The sequence below is a fragment of the Budorcas taxicolor genome, chromosome X (genome assembly GCF_023091745.1).
Source record: "Budorcas taxicolor isolate Tak-1 chromosome X, Takin1.1, whole genome shotgun sequence".
NCBI classification, from domain to species: domain Eukaryota; kingdom Metazoa; phylum Chordata; class Mammalia; order Artiodactyla; family Bovidae; genus Budorcas; species Budorcas taxicolor.
In genome coordinates, this window is record NC_068935.1 from 26524835 (window position 1) to 26540027 (window position 15193).

Sequence of the window (15193 nt, forward strand, 5' to 3'; positions counted from 1 at the left end):
CCGGGAGTTGGTGATAGACAGGGAGGCCCGGTGTGCTGCGATTCATGGGGTTGCAAAGAGTCGGACGTGACTAAGCGAATGAACTGAACTGAACTGACGTCAATTCTAAGAACCAAGATGCTCAAGACAAGAGAAAGGAGATAGAAGTATAAATTCAAAGAAGTTAAGTAAAAATTCTGTTATCTTAAATTTGAATTGGAGATATCACTATAACTCATTTTTTTAATTTTATTTTTAATTGGAGGATAATTGCTTTACAATATTGTCTTTGCTTCTGCCATACAACAGTGTGAATCAATCATAAGTATACATACATCCCCTCCCTCTTGAAATTCCTCCCCCCCACCTCCCACCACATCCCATCCCTCTAGGTAGTCACAGAGCACCAGATTTGAGCTCCCGGTGTCATACGGCAAATTCCCACTGGCTATCCATTTCACATATGGTAATATATATGTTTCAATGCTACTCTCAATTAATCCCACCCTCTCCTATTCTGCTGTGTCCAGAGTCTGCTCTCTATTTCTGTGTCTCTATCCCTCCCCTGTAGTTAGGTACCATCCTTCTAGATTTCATATGCGTTAGTATATGATATTTTTCTCTTTCTGACTTACTTCACTCTGTATAACAGGCTGTAGGTTCATCCACCTCATTAGAATTGACTCAGATGCATTTTTTATGACTGAGTAATATTCTATCATATACATGTACCACAAATTCTTTATCCATTCATCTGCTGATGGACATCTAGGTTGCTTCCATGTCCTGGCTATTGTAAATAGTGCTGCTATGAACATTGGGGCATATATGTCTTTTTTCTCAGGGTACATGCCCAGTAGTGGGATTGCTGGATCATAGGGTAGTTTTATTCTAGCCTGACTACTGAAAAGACCTAGAAGCAATGGTCATCAAATAGCAATAAGCAACCTGACACACAAATTGCTGGAGAAGGAAATGGCAACCCACTCCAGTATTCTTAACTGGGAAATCTCATGCACAGAAGAGCTTGTGGGCCACAGTCCATGGGGTGGCAAGAGTCAGATATGACTTAGTGACTAAACAACACAGAACACAAATTGTAATCTCTGAATATCATTTCCCACTAAATAAAACCAGGATTCCTTAGAGAAATGACTCACTCCAGGTCTAGGCCAGGAGTTTGGGATGTTTGACTCTTGTGCTAGAAAACAAGTAAGTTATCAGCAACTACTACGGTCATGTCAGAAGGCCTCAGAAATCAACTTTAATGGGGCTGTGACTAGCCTAACATGGAACAATTTGGGTATTAAAGTGAAAAGTCACTGTGATTTATTGAAGCATATCAAATATATAAAAGTCCATGAATTCATAATGAGATAATAAAAACACATTAGTCACCATTGGAGCTTCTTAGGACACCAAATCATTCTGAAAATTGATAAGTAAAAGGCAAGAGACAGGTACTTGTCCTAAGCTTTCCTATAAGAACTGTACTTCAGGATAACCATAGAGTTGATGTGGGAAATTTCTTCCTTAATATAATTGTAGCTTAAAAACACAATTCAGTGGTTAGGACAACGTCAGCCCCCCACACCCCTGACAGTTGCACTTTGACTCCATGGGTATGCCGTTATGCTTTTGTTTTAATTTTTTTTAATGATTTTTATTATAAAGCAAAACATATAAGGAAACTACACAGATGTGTTGCTTAATGAATTCAACATTTTTATAACCATTATCAGATTAAAAACTATGTAGATTTTTATTGGCTACCCAAGAAGCCACTCCATGTACAGTCCAGATCACAAGCCTCCCCCTTTCCTATAATATGTAACTATTGACTTTTATAGTTCCTTGTCTTAAGAAAAAAGTTTTATTATCTAAATGTGCATCCCTATATTTTCATCTTGCCTGTTTTAAAAATTAGATCTATTTTTAAGTCTCTCTTAATCTACAGCTTCTCCTCCATCCCTCGCTTTTCCTTATCATTTATCTGTTGAAATACCCAGGAACTTTGACTAATAGCATTTCCCAGTCTGGATTTTGCTGGTAGTATGCCAATAATCGGTATCTTAATGAACTGACCTTTGCCTTCCTCGCTTCCCTCCCCTCTTGCTGGGGCCGGCGTGCAGCTGCAGGAGCTCTGTGGGAGCTTTCCTCAGTCCACACTCCAGCATGACTGATGGAAAAGCCAGGTCTCCTGCTTCCAGCTGCTCCCAGCTAAGGCTCCATCTGGTTGTTTAGGTGGTTAGCTGATATCTGGAGCTCGTCGATGTGCCTCCAGTGTCCACCTCAGTCTTTTCCTTCCTCTTCATGGGACACGCATTTTGACTCCTAAGATGGGGAAAAGTAGAAACTGATGCATTAAGAGTTTCATTGCACCTTAAGGTTCACGGAACCTCATTATTTCCTAGTAGTGCATTTGGGGGACTGAGCAATGTACAAAGCCCCAGCTGAGTTCCTAAATATGGGCCAGGGTAGTTAGCATCCTAAGTGTTCAGTATCTTTTAAAGATATCTTGTATGTTTAAATATACTTTGTAAAGCTTAAAAGAAAAAAGTCATAAATGTAACCATATTTTAGGCACACTCTGTGTTCCATTGGGGTTTTGTAGGCCTACCTTGATGTCTAATCAAATATACCATCATTTGTATGAGAAACTAAATGCCAAATTCCAAACATGCCACTTGACTAATAGCATGTGGGAACTGATCCCTTTTATAAATTTAAAGGTTGCCTGAATGGTCAATTATGAGATTTTAGATTCTGGTTTATGCAAGCTGGAATCTGAAATTATCTTCCTGAGGTCTTTTCCTAAAGAAGGCTTACATATTCTTACCCCTAAGCATCTCCTCAAAACATCACTTCTTTGTCTATATTCAAATATCAGAAAATGATTCTCTTTCTGTGATGTAAAAGGAAGACCAAGATTCTTGCTTCAGGAACTAATGCCCCAAATTCTGACTACCATAGAGAAAGTCCTAATACTCACCAACTCTAAAAACTAGAAGCCAGCACCGTTATTATACACAATGAGCATCTCTCCAGGGGAAACAACCCCTCCCAGCAAACGCTCCAAATTTCCAAGCAATATGTGGAATTATTTAGGACTTAAATGTCAATTGGTGGCAGCTGGGAAATTTTCAGATTTTGAAATGTGATAGTCTCCATTTGCTTGCATCCGGTTAATAGTCTCTGTATCACTTTAAAAGCATCACATCAAAGACAGAGGCAAAATGTAATAATAACAAAAAAAGATTGATTTCATTCTGGGGCCCCATGGTAATGATTCTTTAGTTTCTTTGACTCATTACAAATTAAACTGGGTCCGAGAACACCAACTCATTTTTTAAGGCCTTTCAAGTAAGCCAAATAAGGGTATTCAGCCAAGACTCCTTCATATTCACATTTCTAGGACACCCTGATTTAATAATATATGTTCCATACAATGCAGTAACGGTTAAATCAGGGGTCTACAGACGCTTGAGCCTCATGTAACAGAGCTGCAATTTAAGGCAGCATGGCCTTTGAGCACTAAAGCAACAGCACCTGCTATCTTATTTTAATAAGACCCAGGAGATGCTCTGGAGGTTTCTATTTCACTAAATTTTCACTTCATGTTCTAGCTCTGTTTAATATTCTTATAATGGGAGAAGAGAGCAAAAGGCTTTAGCAATGCTATGAAGATTCAAAATGTGGTATGGAAATACCAGAGAGTCCAAGAGAAAATGTTATGATGGAAAGATAAATGTTATGCTCTCCCTACCTTAGTGTGTTATAAGAAATAATACAAAAGCATAGATAGTTAAAAGACAATTTGGCCTGTGTATTTAATAATCTCATGCATGCATTAAAAGAAAAATATTTAGAAACTTAAATAAATTACATATTTTGTGGACAACAGAGGTGACATGATGTATATATCTAAAGAAGATTTCAAAACTAGAATTTTATAATTTAGTAATTATACAGAAATGGAGCAAAAAGTGTAGCTTTTCTAAAAGACATTTACAAATGTTGTACATAACAAATAAAAATGCACATTTATATCAAGAACATAGGGAATAGTTATTTAAAAATTGATGCTGCAATAGGTAATGAAGCAAGTCTCAGAACACACCAAAGTATCAATATCCTACTGATATCATAGAAATAATAAAAATAACTCAAAAACATACAATGCAAATGAAAAACATTTTTAAATGACTCACTGGCCAAAAGGAAGAAATCATAATGGAAATTATCCAATGCACAAAACTGAAAGTGAAAGTACTATGTATCACAAACCAGGACGATAGAGCTAAAGCAGTTGTTTTAGTTGCTCAGTTGTGTCTGACTCGTGACTCCATGAACTATAGCCTGCTAGGCTCTCCTGTCCTTGGGATTTCCCAGGCAAGAATACTGGAGTGGGTTGTCATGCCCTCTCCAGGGGATCTTCCTGACCCAGGGATGGAACACGCATTGGCAGGTGTATTCTTTACTGCTGAGCCACCGGGGAAGCCCACTAAAGCAGCAGTTCAAGTAAATTTATTCCACAGATACTAATCTCAGAAAGGAAGATGTAAAATAATTAGTGAACATGTTGTACAACTCAAAAAGTTAGAAAGCTAAGAAGGTAATAAAGATTGCAGAGGTTAATAAAAACAATTTTTTAAAATATAGTAAAGATGTACAACAAAACTAAAAGCTTATACTCTGGGAAGACTAATAAACTTTAGGAATAGACTTGGCAGGAAGTTTGATCTCAAGCACATAGCTGATTTTGTCCTCAGGACATTTTATGATATCTGTCAAGGCTGTGAAAGGCAATATAAAACTCACTATATAAAGATTAGAGTTTGGGACCTGCCCAGAAGAGTGTCCCAAGAATATCTATCATGAATATATTTAATCAGATAGAGGAAAAGATGGAGAAGACAGATGAAAAAAAGGAGAATTTCACCAGGGTTGAAACACGCACACACTCCTTCAAATGACAATTACAAAATTGAAAACTATAGTATTTAAAATTAAAGGATATAAAGGTAGGGAAAATATTATATTCAAATTTGTAATACTGAATATAATACAAAATAGTATATTATATTACATTATATTCAAATGACATGATTGGATTCTCTGCATATAAGGAACTAGTAGGAGATATGAGCAATGTTGTTAGATAAAAGATTTTATAAAAATATGTGTTGCATTCCTATACACAAGAAGCAGATAAAATATATGAATTAAAATGAAACAAAATTTTTAAATAGCAAAAAATTATAACATATAATTATATATATAATATAATATATTTTAATTTTGTTTAATTTCACATGCCAACTTGACTGGGCTAAGGAATGACCAGATAACTGGCAAAACATTATTTCTGGGTGAGACTATGAGGGTGCTGCCAGAAGAGATTAGCATTTGAATCAGTAGTCTGAGTAAAGCAATCTGCTCTCACCCAATGTGGGTGGGCATTTTCCAATTTGTTGAGGGCCCAAATAGAACAAAAAAGCAAAAAAAAAAAAAAAAAAGAACAAATTATTTTTTTCTTGAACTGGATATCCATTTATTTTTCCTGCCCTCGGACATCAGAGCTCCTGGATCTTGGGCCTTCAGACTCCAGACTTGTACCAGCAGCCATCTCGTTCTCAGGTCTTTGGCCTCAGATTGGGAGTTACACCATCAACTCCCCTGGTTCTCAGGTCTTTGACTCAGACTGAATTATACCACTGGCTGTCCTGGCTCTTCAGTTTGCAGACAGAAGACTGTGGGACTTCTCAGCCACCATAAGCATGAGAGCCAATTCCTATAACAAATCTCCTTTAGAAAGTGAAGTGAATGAGTTAGTCACTCAGTCATGTGCTACTCTGCCAGCCCATAGACTGCAGCTTGTCAGGCTCCTCAGTCCATGGGATTTCCCAGGCAAGAATACTGGAGTGGGTTGCCATTTCCTTCTCCAGGGGATCTCCTGACCCAGGGATTGAATCCAAGTCTCCTGTATTGGCACGTGGATTCTTTACCACTGAGCCACCAGGGAAGTATATCTATATCTACATATATAGATAGATATAGATACAGCTATAGATAGACAGATAGAACTATAGATATAGCTATATCCTATTATTTCTGTTTCTTTGGTGAGCCCTGACTAATATAGTACCTAGGAATAAATCAAACAAAATATGTACAAAACTTTGGGGGCAAGGGGAAATAATAAAACTTTACTGAAAAACAAAAGAAGGACATTAAAAGAGATTACTATACCATGTCTGGCTTCCCCAGTGGCTCAGCAGTAAAGAATCTGCCTGCAGTGCAGGAGCCACTGGAGACATGGGTTCAATCTCTGGGTCGGGAAGATCCCCTGGAGGAAGGAATGGCAACACACTCCAGTATTCTTGCTTGGAGAATCCAATGGACAGAGGAGCCTGGTGGGCTATAGTCCATAGGGTTGCAAAGAGTCAGACACGACTGAAGGGACTTAGTATGCATGCATACCATGTCCATGCACCTATGATCACCTAATCTATGACAAAGGAGGCAAGAATATACAATGGAGAAGACAGTCTCTTCAATAAGTAGTGCTGAGAAAACTGGACAGCTACATGTGAAAGAATGAAATTAAAACATTTTCACAGACCATATTAAAAAATAAACTCAAAATGGATTAAAGACTTAATGTAGGACCAGAAACTATAAAACTCCTAGAAGAAAACCTAAGCAGAACACTCTTTGACATAAATCACAGCAATATTTTTTTGGATCTGTCTCCCAAGGCAAAGGAAACAAAAACAAAAATAAATAAATGGAGCCTCATTAAACTTAAAAGCATATAATCATGTATATGTAGAATCTAAAACATAAAATAAACTCATGAATATAACAAAAAAAGAAACATATTCACAGATACAGAAAACAAACTAGTGGTTACCCCTGGGAAGCACGAACAGGGGAGGGTCAAGATAGGAGTAGAGGATTAAGAGGTATAAACTGCTTAGTATGTATGAAATATATGTTACAAGGATATATTGTACAGCACAGGAAATACAGCCAATATTTTATAATAACTATAAATGGAGTATAATCTGTAAAATTTGAAACAATATGCTGTACACCTATAAAAGAATATTGCTTATAGCTACAGTCGTAAGTGTTAAAAGTACGACAGCATACATAAGAATGATGAACACTGAATTCACGGTCCTGGGATACTGTTGAGCCTAATCCACACTGTATGCCAGAGAACTGTATTCCAGGGAGAAGCATTCACAGACCGAAAGGGAGGAAGAATCCAGGAGCTTCCATGGTACCTATAATGTCTAATTTCTCAAAAAGAAATAAATAAAAAGAAATGATGGAAGCAAAGCAGAATGTAAAGATTTACTAGAACTGGGCGGTGGGCACATAGGTGTCTATGAGGTTTTTCTCTGTGCTTTTCTGCATCCTTGCAATTTGTCAAAACAAAACATAAATGGGCACGGAGGAGGCAGTCACTCAGCAGCACAGTTGCTAAAAACAGAGCCAAACTGTGAGACACACAGAAAGAAAGAGCAACAGTGAGATGGGGAGCACCCATCCTTGATTGAATTAATTAAAAGAGATATTTTCCCTTGATATTCTTCCAGGAACTTTGTCCATTTTATTCTTCCTATGCATACTACACTCCTACAGACCTCCCCTTACTTCCCAGAGGAACCCAGATGTTTCCAGCTTTGGTGTTCCCAAGACCTCCCTTCTTTTGACCTCATCCTTCCTTTTAATTGTTAGGAAAAAAGCACTTTGAGCCTCCATTCCAAGTGCTGCTAGAAGTCCCTTGGTCCTTCCCACAGCTAATACTTATCTCACTCTTAATTATGTGTCTGGTGGTGTTCCAAACATTTCACAACCATTGTCTCATTTAATCTGTGAATGCAACAAGCTTAAAATAAATATTTATTGAAAATAATATACACTAAGAGTGGCACAAAAGTTCTTTTTGTCCCCACTTTCAAGATGAGGAAACTGAGGCTAAAGAGGTTAGTTGAATTCCTCAAGGCCACACTGTTAATAAGTAGTGGTGGTCCCCACTTGGCCTAATCTGAGGTTTTATTTCCACTAAGCTCTTGATCTCAGGAACATCTTGCCTTCTCTAGTCATTTTTTTTCTTTTTCCCATTTACACCTAATTAAAGCATTCAGCTCTTTTTCCATTCATCTCCCCTAAACACCACAATCAAAGGATCTTACATGTAGAAAAAGCCATTTGAAAGGAGGGCAGCACGTTACTGAAATATAATAAAAAACTTAAAACTGAATATTACACACACCTGTCTGCTCCCATTTTTATACTGAATTGTCCAACTTTCTTCCTTATGTTTCCTACTGTCTTGTCTTACTTCTCCTTGCTCTTCCCTATCCCTTCTCTCAGTATTTGCATCTTCCTTTTGCCTTACATCATCATCACCTGATTACTATTTTTTAAAGTCAACCTTTAGTATAATGGTAAACTGAATCTTTCCTTTGTCTTATTCTCCTCTTTCCAACAATGCCCAGGGCTGGAGTGAGGGATATGGGATTCACCATTCAAACTCAAATAAACCATCAAGACATTTTTTCCAAAATAAAGAAGCATCTCCCTGGATGTGAATAATGCCCTTTCTCTTGATGTAAAAATGTCCGTAGTTGGTTGTTTTAAATAGAAAGATTTTCTTTATCTTCTCACCACACTGATGCCTCTGAGATTTATTACCCTGTTTATTTCATATGATTTGCATCACTTGATTTTATGTACCCAGTTTGAAAGTCTGACATTAAACAACAGTTTTCTCAAAATAAAGCAGACTCCTTAAAACCACTGAACCAGCTGCCTGACTAGTGTTATAGCTTGAATTCTGTGCCCCACCCCCCACAATTCATATGCTGAAGTCTCAACCCTTAGTACCTCGGTATATAAGGTACTTATTCGGAGACAAGATCTTTTATTAAAAATTTATTTTACTGAAATACAGTTGATTTACAAATGTTGTGTTAATTTCTACTGTACAGCAAAGTGATTCAGTCATACATATATATACATTCTTTTTCATATTCTTTTCCATGATTGTTTATTGCAGGATATTGAATATAGTTCTCTATGCTATACAGTAGGACCTTGTTGTTTACCCATTCTCTATATAATGGTTTGTATCTTCTAGTCCCAAATTTCCAATCCAACCCCCTGTCACCACCCTTGGCAACCACAAGTCTGATTTCTATGTCTGTTTCTGTTTTGTAAATAAGTTCATTTGTGTCACAGTTTAGATTCCAAATGTAAGTGATATCATATAGCACTTGTCTTTCTCTTTATGACTTACTTCACTTAGTATGATAATCACTAGGTCTATCCACATTGCTGCAAATGGCAATATTTCATTCTTTTTAAAGACTGAGTAGTATTCCATTGCATATATGTACCACATCTTTAGCCATTCATCTGTCAATGGACACTTAGTTTGTTTCCATATCTTGGCTATTATAAATAGTGTTGCAATGAACATTGGGGTGCATGTATCTTTTTGAATTATAGTTTTGTCCAGACATACACCCTGGACTCAGGAGTGAGATTGCTGAAACATATGGTAACTCTATTTTTAGTTTTTTGAGGAACCTCCAAACTGTTTTCCATAGTGACTATACCAATCTACATCCTTACCAACAGTTTAGGAGGGTTCCCTTTTGAAGACAGGGTTTTTATGGAGGTCATTAAGATGGGCTCTAATTCAAGATCTGACTGGTATCCTTATAAGAAATGGAGGTATTGGACACAGACACAGACAAAAGAAAGACAACATGAAGACACAGAGAAAAGATCACCTATAGGTCAAGAGAGAAGCTTGGTATAAATCATTCTCACAGCTGTCAGAAGGAAACAACCCTGCCATGAACACCTTGATCTTAGACTCCTAGCATCCTGAATTTTGAGATAATAAATTTCTGTTCTTTAAGCCATCCAGTGTGTGGTACTTTGTGGCAGCCCTAGCAAACCAACACAACTACATAGTACAAATTCTTCAGTTTGGAATTCAGAGACATCCAAAATGTGGTCTCAACTGCTCTCTTCAATCTTCTCTTCCCCTGTAGCTCTGCAACCAAATGAAGCTCTACGCAAACTGTACTACTTGCTGTTTCTGCACTCAGCTCCACCCCTTCCCACATGTGCACCTTTGTTCTGGCTCTGTCCTCTTACTTACGACAATCTCTGCCTGTGACCACCTACCTTTCCTTTAGGGTCCATCTCAAGTGCCACCTGCTTCATAATGACTGTCCTGAGTCATGCACCAAGATATTCTTTGAGGTCAACCAGACAGATCTGGGCTTGAATCTCACTCCACTGCTTACTACCTGTCTGCCCTTGACAAAACACAACTTCTCAAAGTTATCTATGGGCATGAAAAGATGCCACTTCATAAGATAAGCATTGTGAGGACTAAGTGATTGCATGTAAGGCACTTAGCACAATGCTTGGCATAGAGAAAGTATTCTGGAAATGAAAGCTTTTTTTCCTGATTTTGTATTATCTGAATCCCAATGGCATTTTATGCAAAGCTCCTTTATGCTACTTACCCTGTTCTGTCTTATCTTATTTGTTAGTGGGGTTAATCAATTAAATTACTACTGACTTAAAACAATCATTCACCATATCCTGCAGAATCACAAGAGCTATCAATCTGTCAGTCCTTGCTATATCTGAACCAGGTGAGGTCTCCACCCATGAGTAAAATTCAGCCTCAGGCTCCACACCTGGTGATGCCCTTTCATCAGTTCCTTTGCGTGTCAACTCTGCAACCCTTTCTCTATTCCCCTATCCCAAGGGACCCCCAGACTTTGGTTTCTTGGAGGCTAACCAGCAGGTTTTCACACCAGAGTCACTTTAATAAACTTTGCGTTATGATGTTTTGTCAGTTAAGAACTCCAGCATCAGACAGACCTGGCCTTTATCCCCCATGCCACTGTTGTAAGTTCTGTGACTGGTCATTTTATTTGACCCCTTCCCCCAAGACTCACTTTACTTATGTATACAATTAAGATACTAATACTACTAATTTAATAGTTTCTTGTGAGGACCAAAGGAAGTCATCTGGAGAAAAGGTGTTTGGTACTACCGAGCTCTCAATAAAAGATGTCATTATCATCACATCTCTTGTAATTCTTAATAGATTATAAACTCCATGAGACAGGAGATACGTGTACATAGTAGACTCTATACAAGCTTGTCAAAGAAAATTTTGAATTTTGATGTAAAAAAACCTCAAATGCTTATATCCACATTTATCTTGAAAGAGACCATGTTTCTGTCTATATGAAATTAGAACAGAAAAGTACAATTTTTTAGATATAAATAAGTCTAAGCTACTACTAGGTGGTTAACAAGTAAGAGTTGGCATTGTTCAAGATCATTTTTTGCTATTCATGTGGAAGACTAATAAAATAATGAAAAGTACCAAATAAACAATTCACTGGCTTCTTTTATTTTTAATGCTTCACAAATTTGCATGTCATCCCTGCCACGGGGCCATGCTAACCTTCTATGTATCATTCCAATTTTAGTATATGTGCTGCTGAAGCAAGCACTTGCTGGGTTCTTTTATTCAAGCTTCATTTTCATAGCCAGGAGAAAATATGATCACTTGTAATTTTAAGTCTTTTTCAAGGGATCTGTGGCCAGATGTGGTAACATGAATTAGCCTCCATTTTTAACATCTTTTTTTTTTTTTTTTTTTTTTTGGCATTGTGAATGCACCCGCCCTCTCACAGGGCTTTAAGAGCAAAAAAGTGTTTATGATACAATGGTACATACTACCTAGGGGAGAAACAGCCAGCACAGTTGATCAGTAGGTAGTAGCATAGGGTCTATGGGCTACAGTGTTCCAAAGGGGCCCATGGAACATCCAAATCCTTGAGACATATTTTTTGACATTTTAAAATTTTTAATTGGAGGATGATTGTTTTACAATATTGTGTTGGTTTCTGCCATATATCAACACGAATCAGGCATTAATATACTTCTATCCCCTCCCTCCCACCCCCTACCCAATCCCACCCCTCTAGGATGTCACAGAGCACTGTATACCTTTGAGATATATTTTTAAACACTGGTAGATAAAACTAAGGAAAAAGAAAAATGGCAACAACAAAAATGTCATTTCTGCACTCCAAGCAAAGTCTTTCTAGTAATGAATTGGTGGAGATGCCAATGTTCCTTTAAAGCAAACTCTCACTTTGTTCTCAGGGGAAAAAACCCAACTGGACTCTTTAAGTAGACACTAAACAAAGACTATCTTCTAAAATGGAGATGAGAATCTGATTTCCTCATTTAGGGGTGGTGATGTTAAAGGTACCCTCTATTGGAAGCAGGCTGCATCTCTGTGGACCAGGATACTTCGGGAGAAAATGTGTTTCTGGAGGAAGAGGGAGAGGTGACACAATTCCAGTTCCCTGCCTGGTTCTCTGAACTAATTTTTGGTCTTGTGCTTAGAGGAGCAAGTCAGAAGTGTACTGCAACTCTTTTCAGAAAAGATTTTATAAGATTCTATGCTTAAGACCCAGATGACAAAATGTAAGAGAGTTGAGGAAAGGACAGTTCTCTTGGCCTTTTCATTTGTTGATTCATTCATTCAAAAAATGTTTATTGAGGGACTTCCCTGGTGGTCCAGTGGTTAAGACTTCACCTTCCAGTACAGGGGGTGCAGGTTCAATCCCTGGTCAGGGAACTAAGATCCCACATGCCTTAAGGCCAAAAAACCAAAACATAAAATAGAAACAACGGTGTAACAAATTCAGTAAAGACTTTTAAAATGTTCCACATCAAAAAACAATCTTCAAGAAAACATCTATTGAAAGCCCGCTTTGCATTGCACTCTGTGCTACATGCTGGAAGAGAGAGTGGTGAACCAGACACTGTCAGTGCCTCTCTTCACATCTCTTACATTCTGCTTTTGTATTAGTCATCACTGCTGCCTAACAAATTACCTCAAAACTTAGTGGTTTCTCCATTGCTGCCCTGAAAATTAATTCATCAGTACCATCTTTCTAGATTCCATGTATATGCATCAGTATATGATATTTATATTTCTCTTTCTGACTTACTTTACTCTGTATAATAGGCTCTAGGTTCACCTACCTCATTAGAACTGACTCAAATGCTTTCCTTTTTATGGCTGAGTAGTATTCCATCATATATAGGGTTACCACAGCTTCTGTATCCAGTCATCTGTTGATGTACTTCTAGGTTGCTTCCATGTTCTAGCTATTATAAATAGTGCTGCAATGGACATTGGGGAGTAACAGACATAGAGAACAGACTTACGGACACGGGAAGGGGAGGAGGGAGACGGTGAGATGTATGGAAAGAGTAACATGGAAACTTACAATACCATATGTAAAACAGACAGCCAATGGGAATTTGCTGTATGACTCAGGGAACTCAAACATGGGCTCTGTGACAATCTAGAAGGGTGGAATGGGGAGGGAAATGGGAGGGAGGTTCGGGAGGGAGGGGACATGGGTGTACCTATGGCTGATTCTTATTGATATATGACAGAAAACCACAAAATTTTATAAAGCAATTATCTTTCAATTAAAAAAATTTTTTTTAATTTACAAAACTGAAAAAAAAACTTAGTGGTTTAAAACAGCAAACATTTATTATCTCATAGTTTGTGTGGATCAGAAATCTGATTGTGGCTTAGCTGGATATCTCTGTCTCGGGTCTTACCCGAAGCTGCAGCCAGGCTGTCAGCCAGGGCTCCAGTCACCTCAAGGCTTGACTAGGGAAGAATCGACCTCCAAGCTCTCTTGCGCGGCTACTGGCAGGGCTTCAGATCCTCCTTGGCTGACGGCCAGAGACAACAGTCCCTTGCCACATAGATCTCTCCAGAGGGCAACTCAGAAGTCGGCAGCTGGCTTCCCCCAGAGGGAGGGCTGAAGCAGGAAGAAGTCATGGTCTTTTTGTAACCTAATCTCAAAAGTTACAGCCATCACTTTTGTGAGATTCTGCTCATTAGGAGCAAGTCATTAGGTTGAGCCACACGCAATGGTAGGTGGTCACAAAAGGGCACTAATACCTGGAATCTGGGATCACTGGGAGCCATCTCAGAGACAGCCAATCATAGGTTGGGTCTCACCCCATATCACTGACCTTTGTGAGGGCATCTTTCCTCATTCTATCCCCAAATTGCTTTTTCTGGTATAATAGAGGAAATCTATTTTGGGGGGTGGGCAGGTATCATTCATTATCAGAATCTATTCAATACCTGAAAACATGCTGATTAAGAAATTTTATAAAAGCAGGAGCCTACAGTACATCTTTAAAAGAAAAAAATATGTCTCCAGCCCTGCCAGTAATTCCAATCAATTTCCACAAATATCACTAAAGCACTCTTAGATATATATCTATATAACCATCCACCAAAGATTTCAACATAATAAAAAGCATTTAAAACAGTCATTACAGGACTTCCCTAGTGGTCCAGTGGTTAAGAATCCTTCTGTCACTGCAAGGGACACAGGTTTGATCCCTGGTCCAGAAAGATTCTACATGCCGCAAGACAATTAAGCCTGCACACTCTAGAGCCCTTCTCCACAACAAGAGAAGCCACCATAAGGAGAAGCCCAAGTGCCGCAAAGAGAGAGTAGCCCCTGCTCGCCACAACTAAAGAAAAGCCTGCAGCAACAAAGACCCAGTACAGATAAAAAGTTAATTACAAGATTAAAATATTTAAAAAATAAAACAATTACTGAATAACTTAACCCTTAAGGACCTCATTAATGGATATGTTTGCATGTAATACACAATGAAACTATACAATATCACATGCAATTATTTTCCTTCTATATACCAACAGTCACATACATTAATGTAAATAATATATTAAAGATTTATAATTGTTACAATGACATTTAGAAGAATAAAAATAAATCTAGTAGTAAAGGTTTTTAATGTTGCCACATATGGGTCTCTTACAGCAGGTGTAGAAACACATAGCAAAATTTGGTTGTAATGTTTTCCTGTCAATCTAACAACTATTTGGATAGTGAGATTGAGAACTACCTATATATTATGTTGTGCTTATCACATTTCTAGTATCTATAACTAGTGCTAATTGACTTTCAGTTCATTCTCTTACAGTTTACAGACAGAAATAAAAGTTATCAGCAAATAATGACCACTTTTGTATTCACTTTGTTCAACAACTAGATGGCTTATTCTGACT

General features: G+C 37.9%; 1 non-coding gene across 1 annotated transcript; it reads right to left on the minus strand.

The window, feature by feature from the left end:
* Positions 1-11445: 11445 nt before the first annotated feature.
* LOC128070646 (U6 spliceosomal RNA) lies at positions 11446-11552 on the minus strand. Its single transcript, XR_008201624.1, has one exon. It is a non-coding gene; the product is annotated as a U6 spliceosomal RNA (small nuclear RNA).
* Positions 11553-15193: the final 3641 nt, after the last annotated feature.